This window comes from Amphibalanus amphitrite, unplaced genomic scaffold (genome assembly GCF_019059575.1).
Source record: "Amphibalanus amphitrite isolate SeventyFive unplaced genomic scaffold, NRLGWU_Aamphi_draft 001865F_arrow, whole genome shotgun sequence".
Lineage (NCBI taxonomy): Eukaryota > Metazoa > Arthropoda > Thecostraca > Balanomorpha > Balanidae > Amphibalanus > Amphibalanus amphitrite.
Window position 1 is genome coordinate 46,031 of NW_024883358.1, and position 17,157 is coordinate 63,187.

Here is a 17,157-nt window from a genome sequence, read left to right on the forward strand (position 1 = left end):
CCATTTAACCGGGGGCCCGGGCCCTATCCACACGGGGACCCGGGCCCCGTCCACTCGGGGCTCCGGGGCCCATCCACCAGGGGGCCCGGGCCTCATCCATCCGGGGGCCCGGGCCCCCTTCTCCCGGGGGCGCGGGCCCCATCCACCAGGGGGTCCGGGCCCCGTCCACCCGGGGCCCGGGGCCCGCTCTCCCGGGGGCCCGCACCCGTCTACGGGGGTCCCGGGCCCCATCCACCCAGGGGGCCCGGGCCAGTTCTCCCGGGGGCCTGGGCCCGTTCTCCGGGAGGCCCGGGCCCGTTCTTTCGGGGCCCGGACCCATCCACGTGGGCCTGGGCCAGTTCTACCGGGAGCCTGGGCCCGTTCTCCGGGAGGCCCGGTCCCGTTCTCCCGGAGGTCCGGGCCCCATCCAACCGGGAGTCCGGGGCCCGGGGTCCGTTCTCGCTGCGGTAATCGTTTCAGAAGGTGCCGGCCGTCAGTCGGGCATTTCATGTAATGCCTAGGCAACGAGTGAACTCAATTGGTTTTGACCATATTTCAGGGAGTGCCTGGCCTCCGCCTGGCACTTCATGAAAAGCCTAAAATTTTCAGACATTCGCTGTAACGCCCGTATTTCTACGAAGATTTCAGTTTTTGCCGGCATTCCATGTAATGCCTAGACATTTCATGAAATGCCGGATTTCACCCGATGCCTACGACATATATATATATATATATATATATATATATATATATATATATATATATATATATATATATATATATATATATATATATATATATATATATATATTTATATATATATATATATATATATATATATATATATATATATATATATATATATATATATATATATATATATATATATATATATATATATATATATATATATATATATATATATATTATATATATATATATATATATATATATATATATATATATATATATATATATATATATAAAATGCGCTTTTTACCTTTAAGCGCTCGAAACATATCGGCAGTACCTACGGGATAAAATCAACCGCTCGTAAATAGAAAAATATTTTAAACGTCTCGCCTGTCGGCTCGACGTTTAAAAGATTTGTTCTACCTACTCGCGGTTTAATATATTTCGTACCAAGCACATTATAATCGTACCACCACCGTCCACCACTATCTATCGAGACATGGACTTTATGCCCCCCCCCCCAGCCTCTCCCTTCATAATTTCTGGGCCACGTATCGACAAACGGTAGGTAAACGACGTTCGAAAGCTTTTCAAAACCAAGTTAAGTACTCGATTATTCACTGAAAACACTTAAGTTATTCTTTAGAGATCTGGCCGAAGGACTGCACTGCAAGTCACCTGGAGGCACCGTGAGGTCAAATTTAGGCTCTTTTTTGTACAAACTAGCTCTAAACTCGCTGTCGGCAGAGAAATGTTCGCTCTCTAAAAGCTCGTTCGCTAGCGAATGATATAGGTCCTTAGTCCTCAGATTTGGCCTGTGACCTGCATCGGGTGTTAAGTGTATTAGCTTTAGCTAAATGGTTCTCTATTTACAGCGCTTGTAATCGGAAATAGAATCATAAATAACTTATAGAAAGTAAATAAAAAGTTGGGCCGCGTCATTTACTCATACCCATATCCAACCTCTTTCAGCTCATGACCTATCCAGTGGCAGTAGTGTGTTGGGCACAAGTGGTGGCTTTGTTTTGGCAGTTGTTTGTTCCTCCTGTAGGTAATCGTGGCTCAGGTGCCACTCCTCACCACAAGTGTCAACCCCTGTTCCACCCTTGTCGGGTCACACATGCCGATATCTATTTGTGGCTTTTGGGCTGCTTGGAAGTTGGAACAGACTGAACACAAGAAGCGTGGGCGACCCAGTGCTAGCACATTCGTGTTTGATATGTTTGGATGTTGTTTCTTTTTACATGGTACCTACCTACCTACCTAATTATTGCAGACTATCTTAGCACATATTTTTAGTGACACTTATAATAAATATTCAAACGTAAACGTCAACAAAAATTTCGTGATAACACAAGTTTTATGAAAGGTTTATTTTACACTGATGTTTTCTTGCCGTGAGCAGCCACTGCTCCTTTTACGGCACTGAATACATTAAATAACTCAATAAATGCATACCTTATTGCGCATTGCGCAACCTATCGCAACCTATTGTAAAAATATGTCACAAGAAAACAAATATAGTTAAATCCATACCTATTGGTATTTTCACACGTTGCTTACCTCTTACACTGCACAATGTGCATGGAAAGGTGTCTCGTTTGGAGTGCTCACGATATGGGTGTTCTATGGGTGCGGCTGAGATGCACAGGGCCTACCTGACCCTGGTCGGGGACATATACACCTTTTTTCATTGCGAGTCGGCATCTGTGCAGGTCATATAGACTTCTTTCATTTAAGCCGACAACAGGCGTGGTCTTTCGACATTTGCGCGCCTCTCATCGACACAACGCGCCTTCACGATAAGGGGCATTGAAAATAGGCAGTGTGCACAACTTCGACACTGTTCAGTGGATTTAGACATAGCACACTGAATATGACAACGTCCATCTGATATAGACGGGCGTGAATTAATTTTGACAAAGGTCTTTTAATTTCGTTTACGATTATATCAAACTTCATCGTATACATATAATCAATATGTATGAGTTGAGCGTTCATAATCGACATACCCATAACTGAATTTGGTTTGATTGTCCTCGCGGCCTGTCTCTACGAATATACGCATATAATGAATTGTTATCACGTTCATAAAACACCATAGAATTTCTTTTTAGTCTCATTGCACGATAGAACACAATTTGGTTTCAATACAAGTAGAACTTTATTTATGTGTGTGTACTTCAACATTTTAAAACAAATAAATACAAGCAGTTAACGAATCAATTTAATCCACAGTAATGGCTCATCAGCTTGAAATGCCTCTGGTAACATGATAAACAAAATTTCATTTGTGTATGGCCAATGGCCATGCCACATCAAAAGAACACTACGTGACACTGCATTAACAATGCACACAAGCAGCACAATCAGTGCACATAACCGACCGCTCCGCCGCCGCCCGTTGTCGCCGCGCCGCGCCGGTGCGGTCACTCGGCCCCAGGTGTCCTCTCTGGCCAGGCAGGCGCCGATGAACGTGCTGGTGTGTTGATAAGCAGCTGCCACCTTCTCCTGGGTCATGGCAGCCATCGCTTGATCCGCCAGCTCCTCCAGGATGGCGCTCCTCCACGTTCCGATGCCACGGTGTCCTGCCGCCAGAGCCGTGCCGCGATCGTCCAGCGTATACCCTGCACCTGTCCAAGACGCTGCTTCAGGTCTGCTTTGTAGACAGAGAAACAGTTATCAATGGGGTTCAAGAACGGCGAATACGCATCCACTTTGCCACGATGTACCAGGCGGTGGTCCTCTTTACGCTCAACCGGCGGGCCACAGCGACGTAATCGTTGCCATCACGGTACGCTTGGATGATTCGCTCGCGGTCCGCGGCACAAACGGTATGGCGGAGTCTCGGCATCTTGATACAGAATGACGCAAGCACACTGACCTGGCTTGAGGTCACCTAGCCTACCGGGAACCAGTAGAGGTTCAAGTGTAAATGATATAGATGACGCCACGTGGTCAGTTTGCTACTTCAGCATAGTTTACATATCAACACAAAACAAAACATGTTTCATATTTTCATTGTCCTACAAAAAAAATCAAATGCAAATAAAAATCAAATTATCCATTAACGAAATCCATTTTGTATTGCCTAATTCAATCGAGAAGCGACTAAATTAAGTGAACTAAGACTAAATCTATTGTCAGTGTCGATATCAAATGCCCTTGTCGATATATACTGTGACACCGTTCGAAAATGAACAGCGGATAAACTAACGAAATGAAAACTGTCGTACAGTCCAAAGTAAGTCTAACACAATGCTCATTTACCGAACTGGGCCGCCTATGGTTACGGTCAATTGAATCTATGCCGACTCGCAATGAAAAAAGGTGTAGTCTGCAGTTCTGCAATGCTAATGCTGCTGGGCGTCAGAACAATGTGTTTGATGTGGATCCGGGTTACAGCCTCAGAGGCGCGAACTCTTCCACTCTGCTTAAGTTTCGACAAGCAGAGAACTGTACCGACTTTTCAGTTCTCCACACTATTTGCTTTAACAACAAACTTTTGCCTACTCTTCTTATGACGGTTTAGGAATAGTATTCTTAGCCACGTTTTTAAAGAGGTAATGCACGCATTTACACGCATTTATTCTGCTGTTTGCACGGTATCTGAACACAACACTCGGCACGGTCACCTAGTTTATCCCCCATGATACACCAATCTGTTACGGTTCCTCTACGTTCACTAATTGCTGTTAATTGACACCATAGGCGTCGCCAGAGATTTTCGGTTGGGGGGGCAAAATCGACTTTTGTGTTAAAACTTGCCTTTCCCCAGTCTTTACTCACTCGTTTTACATATCATTCGACGCGCAATGGTGCGAGGAATCCGATGGTGACAAAGGTTCCCTTCTAGCTATGACATGTAATTTTTTACAGAAAATTCTAAATTTTGAAATTTCATGATAAAAACGACTGGTAGAGTTCTAGTATATAGTGGCTGCAATTGCCGATGCACTGCAGAGGGCCCCTGTGCAGACGCTCGACGCTCATGATCATTACCCAGAAAAAGGTGAAAACGCTCCATTTAGTCGGATCACCCTGCTAAAACCTCCATCCATGCATGCATGGAGAGGTTTTACGTGAAATGCATAGGACTTATCCCAGCCGCCGATCGTAGCTAAGTTGGGTATTCGGCGGAGAGTGAATGTCGGAAGTGTGAATCGGAAGTAATTCATCTTTGTTCCCGTGAGAGGAAGTGTTTTGTTCACTCGAGTGTGAACAAAAGTTTCTCGTTTTTCGTGTGAAGGGAAGCGCTGCAAACGCGAACAAAAACTGTTAAACGGAACCAAAAGTTACGCACGGCATAGCGGCAAGGGATCCCTTAGAGATAGGTTTGGGACTTTCAGGCCATTTCAGGCCACTCAGGGTCAGTGCTGACTCAGAAGCATGCCTAGGATCCCGGAGATCGGCGTGGGTCACCTCAAATATTTACGTGTACTTGGTGCTTTAGGGCTTTCCGAGACCAAGGTGGGACCCTCAGAAGCCAGTGTGGGCGGCGGGCGCTAAGAGACTTGGCCCAGGGTGAGCCTGGAGCCCTTGAAAAGTTGAATAACAGTGTGAACCCTCGGGGTCTGTGTCGAATCCCTGAGGACCCTACGTAGGGACATAATAAACATGTGTTGCGGACCTCAGAGGGACACGTGAGCTGTGACCCGTCAGATGCCGGCTTGGGGTTAGCAAAGTCTGTCGCCTCAAAAGTTTGGCTGAACTATCAGAGGCCAGTTAAGTTTCTCAGAAATGCTCGAAGGCTCAAAGATCCCTGTATGGGCCCTCAGAGAACATGGACACCAGTGGGACTTTCAGAGGCCGGTTTGGGCCCTCTGAAAGCTTCTTTAGGGCTCAGTGGAGCTCCTTAGGAGTTAGGAGCCTTTGTTTAAAGCAAGCTCATGAGCCCTGCGACACTTGTACGGTACTTGAGCCTGTCGCAGACATTTGACGAGAGTTGAGAAAGGCTCCGAAGATTTCGTTTCACGCTTTGAACGAAAATTGTGTCAGGCTCAGCACTCCAAAACTTATGAAAATCAGCTGTAAAATATAATAAAGAACGAACTAGGAAAATGAAATGAACCACAGCATTGACATTTCCGAGTCTGGACTCGGAGTCTTGAAGATTTTGGCGACTGCGAGTCAGACTCTGGTTTGAACTGCACGCTCCAACCGAGTCTGACCTCACAGGCATTCTCAGAAAGGTACCCCCATTTTTTCCCGACTCCAAAATCTCATCGGATCTGTATCGATCTCAGGGGGTGCCCGGTCCGAGGTTGGGGGGGGGGCAAGCTGCCCCACTTGCCCCCCCCCCCGTGGCGACGCTAATGATTGACACACTTTATCTCACGGACGCGTGCTGTAATGGCCACATGGTTGCTCGACTTGAGCCGTATAATTCATTGTTCGTGCTCCTTCTCCGCTGCCCACTGATGAATGCATGCTAAGTTCGTGTTAAGCCCTATTTTAGGTGACGAAATCGATCTCATGACAACGTTAAACACGTGCTGTATATCGACTCACGGTATTCGATATCTATTATTGTATGAGAAGTAAAAAGATATACCGCCTACGTATCAATGCTTCGAAGGATGACTTTGATAAAAAAAACACACACACACAAATAACACCCATGGTTACCACCGAGGTGTAAATTTCACCTCTCATTTACTGCCTATATATATTCAGTCATCACAGCGCGCGGACACTTTGGGCTCAGGTGCTTGAAAATTTGTTCAGTCGTCTAGCAAACTAAGAGTTAACGCCAATCTTGCAGTACTGATCTGAGCATGGATCCCGTTTATCGCCAGCCATTCGGTCACTGTGTGCCCGTATACCGAGTGGCTTCTAGCCGGGCGGGAGCCGGGGGCGATATTTCGCCGCCGGAGACCAACCCCCGGTCAGTGCCACCGTCTCTTTGGCAGGTGTTGCGTCACACAGCAATGTCGACTGAACTGACGTTACATCACCCGAGAGTCTACCGTGACCTACTGTCATGCATTCGAGATTCGCATCTGACATGTGGTCACAAGTCTCATAAACCGAACTCCTCGCACTATATGACCAGCAACGTGAAAAAAAATGTTTAAAGATGTTGAGCCATGAGTTTCCTTCAAGCGATCATTGCTGCTGAAGGTAAACGGGGATTGAGGCTGATCAGATATAAGGCTTATTTCACTGCTCATAGGTGTATAGGTATACATAGTATAGGTACCTATGTGGTAGTGAACGAACACTAAGCACTTCTCTGCTGAGGCGGGCCTCTCGCGGTCTCGCGGTCCAGTTGTCTGCAAGTAAACAAGGACACAACATATTTAACTGCAGCACACGGAATCGATATGCTGCAGGTACTGGAGGGTCAAATGGTCTGGTCGGGTTCAATTTCCGATTCAAGCAGAGGGGACTGAATTTAGCAGCCCATCATCTTAGTTATGAATCAACGAATAAGACACCAAGGCTAAGTTTCATGCTTATGCATTCGCTCTCAAAGTCATTTTATGCAAAACTTATTTGATGCATGACATGCTTGCTACCCCTACAAAGGTTACAATGCCTACGCACTAAATTAGTTCGAGTAAGTATATGTTCGTAAGACGGTGTTTTCTCGCACAATCCGTAGAGGTAAACCATCTGAAACGTCTTAGTAAGCATAACAAACATAGCTAAATAAAAGTGAATTATGAAAGAGGGAAGAGGGAGCGGGGCGCATGAAGGAGAGAGAAACAGAAGTGGAAAGAGTGGCGAGTGAGAGGAAGATGGAGACAATACAATTCATATGAGGTGGCGAACTAGAAAGTTGAAAATCCTATCTTCTCACCAAAGCTCTTCAGCTCAAGGCCTGCCAACTCTCCAGCACTCCGAGACTAAACAAGCTCTTTTATCGCTTCATCTCACAAACAGAACACCCGAAAAACAGATCCTGCGCGTCCGCTGAAATCGGGCGTAAGTGCTGTCTGCCCCGGGGACATCACGAATTACTCGGTCGGAGATGACGGTCGGGTATTCTCCGGTGCGCAGTAGGGACTCGGGAACTGCCGTGTCAAGGTGACTGCGTGCGTGGCGGCCCCACTGGACGGTAAGTGCGACCATCACCGCCTGCAGGAAAACGGTGAACTAGAGAACAGCTCTGCACCGGTTGTAGCCGGTAACATTGGGACAGAATGACTGGCGCTGTGACTGTGCCACCTTTTTCAGTAGGCTGGAGTTGACCGAGGTACTGGTAACTATTTGCTGTTCATGAAGGAAACCCGAATGCGTAATAGTGTGGTAGGTTTCTGGGATATTGTATTTGCCTAATGGTTACATTTCACTTATGTAGATACTTTTATCATGTTCTACATCAAAAAATACATAACAATTGGTGATATATTGGGATATCATTTGTTGCCGTATTAGGATGCTATTTGTAATGTTGTAGGGCATAATACAGATATCACAGCGGCATTTTCACACTGCGTTGTGCCGGGGAATAAATATTTGATAGGCATTGATGCATTATGCACAATACATGTTAAAAGCCGTTCATTGTCACCCCGTTTCCGCCATTCCTCCCGTCAAACGCTCTGTCGTGCAGTGTGGCGTAATGTCTTCGACAGGCCACCTTGACACGGCCTTCCTCCGCCCATTCTGGACCAGATGGTCCGATCGGTCAGGGTCCGGTCAATTGGTCCGCCTTCTGTCGGGGTCCGGTCAGATGGTCCGACTTTGGTCGGTCAGGGTCGGGCCGCCAGGTGTCTTCAATGGCACCGGACAACACCTCTCTCGGTCGGTAAAAAAATTACAACATTGTACTGTCAGGCACACTCGATGCTCTCTCGAGTGCTCGTAGTTTCTCTTTTCCTCTACGACACTACACTGAAAACAATTCAACCCGCGTACAGCGAGTAAAACCCGCTGCTGGCGGGTACACCTACCCACCACCTAATTTGACACCCTACCAGCGGGTGCGTTTACCCGCATATCGCAGGCTGTCAACCCGAGTATATTGTGTATGTACCTAACCCGCATAGGATGGGGACTCAACCCACACACAGAAGGCAACCTACCCGTTCGCAGCGGGTACACAATCCGCACATGGCGTATTATACCTGCGCTGCGTGGGTTGGGAACTCGCTTTCTGCGAGTACAAATATCCGCTGGTAGGGTGTCCAAATCAGCTGGAGGGTAAAGTACCCTCCAGTGGCGGCGTTCAAGGAGGAAAACGCCGCCAACCCGCCGGGATTCGAACCCGATATCTTTGATATTGCAAACCGATGCGCTACCAACTGCGCCACAGGCGACCTGACGCAAAGCGACTGAAATGTCGGTGTATATCAGATTAAAATGAAGAACTGACGGCGGACTCAATACAGAAAGTAAAAAGGCTTATCTTAGACAATTGACATGAATCCGCCTATAGTGTTTTAAATATTAAGGAATAGTTTGGACAAATATTTCATTTGCATCGGGAAAGATTTATTTTTACCACATGCCGAGATATCCCTTTAACATTAGCACGTGCATTTGGGAAATGGCTTCGGCCCGCCTCGGCTAATGTTGAAGGCGAGTTCTATAGCCTTGGTTGAAGGTATTTGGGAAACGATTCGGCCCTAGGGCTTTTTGATTTTCCCAGACAAAGTTTTACTGAATATTCTGAGCGGAAGAACCAATTTCAAAGAAGATATTTACGGATAGTGTGTTCACTAACAGCAACAGCAAAAGTAAGTGACGGCGTGTTTACATACTTTTGCTGTCAACGTAATTCAACTAAACAAGGTTATCGTTCCAATGCCAATGTATTTATTGCTGCAGAACATGGTCGGAATAATCATTATTTCTACATAATGCACGCAAAAAACGAACAATTTAAATGCGTGAAGCATCTTAACGTGCCACAATGAAACATTTGATATTGTTCCAGCTGGGATCCAAGACACGTTTGATTCAGCGTTTCACCCAATTTTTAGTTTTCCTCACGGTTTCCTCACTCCTGCTGGACTCCATATCTTTATTCTAACTTCTGGCGTTTCACCATCTTCATCCTCAGCTTTTTCAAACCATAAATAAGGAGGAAGTAGGAATTTCATCTTTCATGCTCAACGCAGCCTAATAATGAAAAACACAAACAAAATAATCACGGTGACTATAAATATGAACATAGTATTAATATAATGTTAACACAATATTAAGATTAAAGTGTAAAATATCAAATGAATATGATATTAACTGTTGCGCCGGTACGGCATGTGGTAAATCTCTTCCCAACCTTGGGCTGTGAAAATGCAGTTTTATTCGACCCCCACCGGACACGATTTGGTAGCCGAGGTCTGTGACGTCAGCCGGGCGTGAAGTTTTCCCTTCACCATAGGCTTCACACACAAACCGGCCGAAGTTCATGCCAGGATAGCCCGGCTTGAAAGTGCAAAAATGATTAAATTTTGCCCTCAATAGATTCATTGCTTCATTTTATAACTAAAAACGTCCGTTATTAGGACTCAATGAAGGTAAAAAGTACTCAAAATCGAGGTTCAAGAAGATGCTGTCCGACAGGCGCGGATCCAGGGGGGGGCGACGGGGGCGGCCGCCCCCCCCCCCCCGACATCCGAAAAAGGCGCCCATAGCCCGCGGCAGAGAGGGCGCCCCGAGCAAAACAGAGGCGACACAGCAAAGGTTGAGCAGAAATAGGGCACCTCCTGCAGAAGTTGGGCTCACCAAGCAGGAGAGCGACGCCCAATTGCCCATTCCTAGCAGATCAGAGTCGCCCCAGAAGCAGATGGGCGCCCCCAGCAGAAGAGGGGCGTCTTATTACAAGAATAAAAACATGCCTTCTGTTCAAGAGGGGCACTCCTGGCAGGAGAGGTGTCCCCCTGAAGAGGAGCGACGCCCCAGCAAAAGCAGAGAGGCGCCCCCATTCCAAGAAGAATAGGGGCGCCCTAACAGCAGATAGGCGCCCCAACAAAAAAAGAGAAGCCTCATAATAAAAAAATGGGTGCCACTGGCAGGAAAAGGGGCGCCCCCGGCAGCGGAGGGGGCCCAGCAGGAGAAAAGAGCCTCCAGCGGGAGACGGGCGCCCCAGCGAAGGGGGCGCCCTAGCAGAAGAGAGGAGCCCCCTGCAGGAGAGGGGCGCCTCCAGCAGAAGAGGGGCGCCCTAGCAGAAGAGAGGCGCCACAGCAAAAGTTGATCAGAGATGGGGAGCCTTCAGCAGAGGTTGGGCTCGCCAAGCAGGATAGGGGCGCCCCATTGACAATATCCGGCAGACGAGAGACGCCCCAGCAGCAGATGGGCGCCCCAGCAGACAGCAGCTGTTGGGCGCCCCCGGTAGAAGAGGGGCGCCTCATTACAAGAAGAAAAGGAGTATATTCTGCACAAGAGGGGCGCCCCTGAGGCAGCGGAAGGGCAACCCCAGCAGAGGGGCTGTGCCCCAGTAAAAGGAGAGTGGTGTCCCGCTCCAAGCAGAAGAGGGGCGCCCAAGCAAAAAGAGGAGCCCCATAAGAAGAAAAGGGGTGCCTCTGGCAGGAGAGAGACGTCCCCCGCAGTGGAAGGGCGCCCCCAGAAGAGGCGTCTCTAGCAAAAGATAAGTGCTCCTGCAGGAGAGGGGCACCCCAGCAAAAGTTGGGCAGAAATGGGGCGCCCCCAGCAGAATTTGGGGTCGCCGAACAGGAAAGGGCCGCCCCATTCACAGTAGAAAAAGGGACTCCCCAGCAGCAAAGGCGTGCCCTAACAGAAAAGGTGCACTCCCAGTAGAAGCGGGACGCATCAAGAAGAAGAGGGGCACTTCTAGCAAAAAATGGGCGTCCCAGATAAGTGGGCCGCCTACAGCAAATTGGTCGTTCTTAAAAGAAATGAGGCGACTTCAGCAAAGTGAGCCTCCCCATGACGGATTGGGCGATCCAAGCAGAGGTTGGGCGCCCCCGGGAGAAGTGAGGCATACCAGCATAGGTGAGACGCTTCCAGAAAAGAGGGACATCACCGGGAGAAGAAGGACGCACCAGCAAATGGAGGCCACCTTTTTGCTTATCTCTTTTGCTAACGAAGCGGCGCCAATCTACGACATTTAACCCGCGCCGTGCTAGTGGTCTAAGCTTTCCGTGCCGTGCTGGGGGGGGGGGTCACGCCCCCTCGTCTAACTCGGCTCTTGGGCCGCGTAGCGACACGCGGTAAGCGGCATTCGAAAGATCGTCCAAAAACAGGACGAAAACAACTCTGTCATTTTTTAGGTCAGGTGAAAGGTCAGGTCACCATAGGTCATCAAAAGTAAAATGTTGCCTATTTCAACATTTTTTTCGAAACACCGGCACATACCTAACTCGGATACCAATACAGCTATAGTGCAGCGGAAAAGCGCGTTCGATAGCCCTTTCAAAGGTGTTTCCGTAACCTGTCCTCAGATATGTCGCAAGGTTAACGGTTTAGTCTTCGGAGGGCAAAAACTCTAAAAATAGCCGTTTTACGAATTAACAATGTCTTCCTGTAATAACTTTTGACTCAAGAGAGTCTCGACGTTACATTTGCCAGCATCACGTTTCTGTTCGAGACGCGTCGAATGAACAATATGATGACTTTTAAAGGCAATTTTGAGAATTTGACCTCATGTCAAAGTCATGACCTGACCGGGAAAGATCATATTGCATATCAGTCGATCCGTATCGTCGAGCTGAACACAACTGAGTTTTTATCGCTCTAGCATGTATCTATCAAAAGTTATTTACAAAAAAACAGCTGTGAACCTTTCATGACCTGGGATAACCTCTGGAACACAACTAATGAGTGGTCACAGGTGCAATGTTCTTATTAAGTGTGTTAATTTTATCTGTATCCCAATGCTTGAGATTGTCTAGAATGGCGCTCGTCCAAAAGAGATGCCTTTCAATTTTCTCCCATAGACTTACCTATACATAATAGAGGTCGCAAAGCTGACCTGACCTTAGGTCACATATCAAAATTCCGAGATATACATTTCATGAATATTGTTGCTTTCATCAACTGCTGAAAGTTTCAAAGCGATCGTTCAGTCGGTATAGCAATGGTGAGCATTTGAACTTTTTCTAAGGTTAGGTCACGTGGAATAACCTGGTGACCTGACCTTGCATCACCCGGGTCTCACATTTTACAACATGTGCAGAAAAGATATATGATAACTGATAATGTATACTGAAAACGGCGGCGCTGCGCGCAGCCGTTTTAAACATATTTACGAAAAACCTAGGGGGGACGTGACAACAAAACCCCCTCACGGCGTGGGTTTTAAACTCTCGATTTTGACGACGGTTTGGCGCCCCCGGATTGCCAGGTCGCCCCTATTTCAACTTGCCGCCCCCCCTCCCGAAAATTCCTGGATCCGCCACTGCTGTCCGAGCACAATCTGGTAACATCACGTGACCTCTTTTAAGCAGAATGTATATAATTCAAGGATGTTATTACACGATTGCTGCCTAAAACATCATAAATAATACGCTTGTAACATTTATTGCTTCTGTTTAAGTCATAACATTGCAAAACGCAAAGTTTATCATGGAAGTCACGTGACCAAAGGTATAGCAGGGGTTGGGACAAGCACTCAAAGGATTTCAAGTTTTTTAATTAAATTATATAAGTATCATGATGAAATTGAAAGAATGTATTTTTTCCTAATGAAATACAAATTTCCGTATGTAAAATATTTTCCTTATGGGCGAAATTCTCCATATAAGAAATGTCAGTGACGTCACCAGGGCTTTACTGGGCTTTACTCAAAACATCGGACCTACCTGTTTCTTATAGGTATCTTGGTTTTATTCACCTCGGTTTTTTGCTACGGACCTCGTGCCTACCGGCACTCGGTCCTCCGCACAAAAACCTCGGTGAATAAAACGCATTTTCCCAGCCCCGGTCGGGAATAGGGTAAGGTGCCTAATTAGCGACCCTTTCCGATTTGCGACCTACCTCCCTACAGAAAAACTGGCAGGAGAAAACGCGGTAAAAACATCGTCAAAAGGTCAGCCATACTTTGGTTATCAAATTAAATTATTTTCCGGTCGTCGATGTTTCTGGTGGGACGTTTCAGGTGAGTTTAAATAAAAATGACGAGTTTCTTATCCAAAAAGTGTGTGTTTGGGCCCTCTCTGATGAAAAGCGATGCACATTAGGATGATGCACCTTTTTTATTCTGAATCGACATTCCTTTTTCAATTGATTGCCGTTTTCCCATAGTGAATCGCTCAACTGTGCACAGCATGGCGGTTAAAAATGTGTCGCAACTCATATTTCCTATTTGCGCCTGACATGGTCGCAAATAGCTCAAGAAGGGAAAGAAAGGGGAAAAGGGAGAAATGAAAATGAGGTGTTGCTGAAGCTTGCAATGTGTGGCAGGGGATGCCAAATGTCGTCACCGACTGCAGGGGTGCCGAATTCAGCGCGGACCTCAAATATCATACGAGATAGCCCGCAAAATTTGGGTTTCCGCCTTCTTTTCACCTTCAGTGCATCACGTGATCAGTTTTTACTTACGTAAATGTGTTGGATAAACGTGCATGTTCGAGTGATTGAGTGCTATGCGTATAGGTTACCTTTTTGAGATCATATTTCATCTTTTCAGGCGTCGCATTTTTTGCCATTTTTAATATGGGGAAACCCATAGACTTATTAGCGACCCTCCCCGGTCGCTAACCGGGAAGAGTTCCCTATTAGCGTTTTTTGCAATGGTCTGCCAAAATGCTCACTACAAATAAGTTAGTGAATATTGGGGCAGAAAATGACTATATTTTAATAGAAAAATGAACGATCTCTCCGAAAATCAAGCCAGTAATACAGTGGCACCCACAGAGCGTGAGCAATGACGGTTCAAATTAAGGGGGTCGCTAATTAGGCACCTTACCCTATATAATCCAGGCTTATTTTTACCAATAAAATGTGCTAAGAACGGTCTGCAAACTTCACCACAATGCGCCAGATTCGCGGACTGCAGAATATTCTGCTGAGCGTTCCAGCGAAATATTATGTCGGCCAAGACGTGACGTCATCCAAACAATGATTCAAATGTCCCAAGCCCGTTAAGTACCCTCCTAACTCACAGAACGCAGCCCCACAGCTGTTACAGTTACGATTACAATTGCCTTGCACATCTCTACCCCTGCACAAGGCCTGCACAAGCACGCAGCCGAGCCGAAAAGCGACTATTGTGGCGCGTCTTATTTCAACACTCGTTTGAGCGTCGAAGTCAAAAGTATTAATTTCAAAACCAATGCCGTGCATCAGTGGGATATCTATTGGTAGGTATATCATAGGAACCTAGGTATAGCAGCCGACAAAGCCAGCTTCAGGAAACACCACCAACTTGTCACACAAGAGAAGGCGCCCACACAACGCGCCACAAATCATCAAAACATGGGTTGCGCGGGCTGAAGCAGGCCGGCGCATGCATGGCCTTGGACCGGCGTATGCAGGCTGCTGCAGGTTCCGCAGAAAAATCCAGAAAGTCCACGTGGTCATCAGCCATGACACATGCGTGATCAAGGCAACCTGCGTATAGCATGTCACCTACCTTGGCGCAGCGAGTTACACGATGCAAAACCTGCGTGATGCGCTTACTCCGTGGGCGCGAGTAACGCCTGCGGCCACAACCCGCTGCGGACGAGTGATTGACCCCGCCAGAGGAGGTTTCATGTATCCGCGCATGACGGGTTGCTGTTTTACCCGAGTATAGCGGGCGTTGACACCCGTGAAGCGGGTGAAAGCTACGATGATAACGGGATGCTCTGCGAAACGCGGGAAGCTAAACGGGTAGTCAGCCTACCCGGCAGCAAAAACTCGCGCAGAGCGGGTAATTTCTTCAAAATACCCGCGATACGCGGGCCAACTCGCAATCCGCGGGTTGAATTGTTTTCAGTGTAGCATCATGGGGCGGAAGCTCGTTTTTCCACCCCGTTTGATCCCTTTGCGCTCGGTGAACTGTATGCTGCGGCCTCCTTTTGTTTTCTGTTTGCGTATACCGTTCGACTGCTCCTGGAAACAGCGCTGGTAGGCCGCGGGCGGTCAAAACTTCAGATCTCACCAAAACTCATGGCCGACCACGCACACTACTCTGATGCGACGCGGCTACCGCGGCAAGTTTGTCTGATCCGCGCGCCAAACAATCGACGATTGTTACTTTTTCTTAGCTCTGTGACTTTTTAACGGATTTTTTATCGGAACTACTTATGATTCGACACGTTTGCTTCGTATAACATTTTAAAAATCGGCTGTAGGTATATGAGAGGCTGGATAAGTGGGTATTGTGGCGGGGCTCGGGTGAGTTTAAAGGGACTATTCCACCTTTAACCCTCGCCCTGGCAGGGCATTTTTCATAACACGACCTGGCAGGGGGGGGGGGGGGTCGATGCGACCCCCCCCCCCCTCGCGATTGGCTCCTATGGCACCTAGAAACACCAAATTTGGTAGGTAGGTGGGCCCCCTGGAGTTCTCGCCCCTGTGCAAATTTGGTTGCTCTAGGTCGATATTTAGGGGGGTTTTGGGGGGTATAAATGTAAAAATTTCGCTAAAAACAGGGCAAAAGTTTTTCGCTTATAACTTTTGATCTAATTGAGATAAAGCAAAAAGAGAAGCACAAGTGAACTCAGCACGTCAAGGCGCGTCGAATGACATACTTTTTAGCTGGCTTAAGTGTACTTAAAGTTTTTCTTAAATTTTAAGTAAACTTTAATTAATTGATTAAGTTTAAGTTAACCAAATTGCATCATATCGCATATCATTCGATTCGGCTGATCATCAGGAACACAATGGTACCATTTTTTAAGCTCTAGCGTCATTATGTGCCAAGTTATTAGCAAAAACGTCATTTGACCTCAGTTGACCTCATTTGACCTGACCCATGGATAAGTACACCAAACAAAGAAGCACCAAGTGACCTGCTGTTAAGTACTGTGGTTTGAAAGCACAAAAGTGATAAAACGAAGCGGATATCTCCAGTATTTTCCGAATTTAGTATTTTCCCATAGGCTTAACATTATGACATAATGACCTCTAACTGACCTCAGGTCAGTGACATCCAAAAAACCGGAATATATGTTATACAACTTGGTGAACTTAGCACATCCTGAAAGTTTGAAGGAAATCGGTCCAAAACTGTGAGTTGGACAGGTGCATAAAGAAAGTTGAAATTTGACCATGACCTTGTACCGGTTTTTCTGACCTGGTGACCTGACCCAAGGTCACCCGGACCTGAAATTTTCAGGTCATGTGTAAAAAGGTTGCCCCATAGGCTGTGCCAAATTTGGCGGCGCTGCGCGCCGCCGTTTTCACGCTATCTTAGAAAAACCTTAGGGGGGGGGGTCGCATCGACCCCCCCCCCTGCCAGGGCGAGGGTTAACATGGGATTTGAGTTGAGATAGCCAAGTTTGCGGCGAGGTTCAGAAACCACTATCTATCTAGGTTGCAACCCCCGCGGCCTCTTGGTGTTGAAGAAATTCGTTCCCTTCATTTGAAAATGGGCCTTGTACAAGGCCCTATCTTCAACATGGAGCGACCGTTAGTGTGACGTCACCT

At 47.1% G+C, this 17,157-nt stretch overlaps 1 protein-coding gene across 1 annotated transcript in view; it reads left to right on the forward strand.

Annotated features, from left to right (window-relative positions):
- The window catches only part of LOC122375539 (sodium- and chloride-dependent neutral and basic amino acid transporter B(0+)-like), a 34,857-nt gene that overhangs the window by 1,100 nt on the left and 16,600 nt on the right, over window positions 1–17,157 (forward strand). The gene's annotated exons all lie outside the window — the stretch shown is intronic.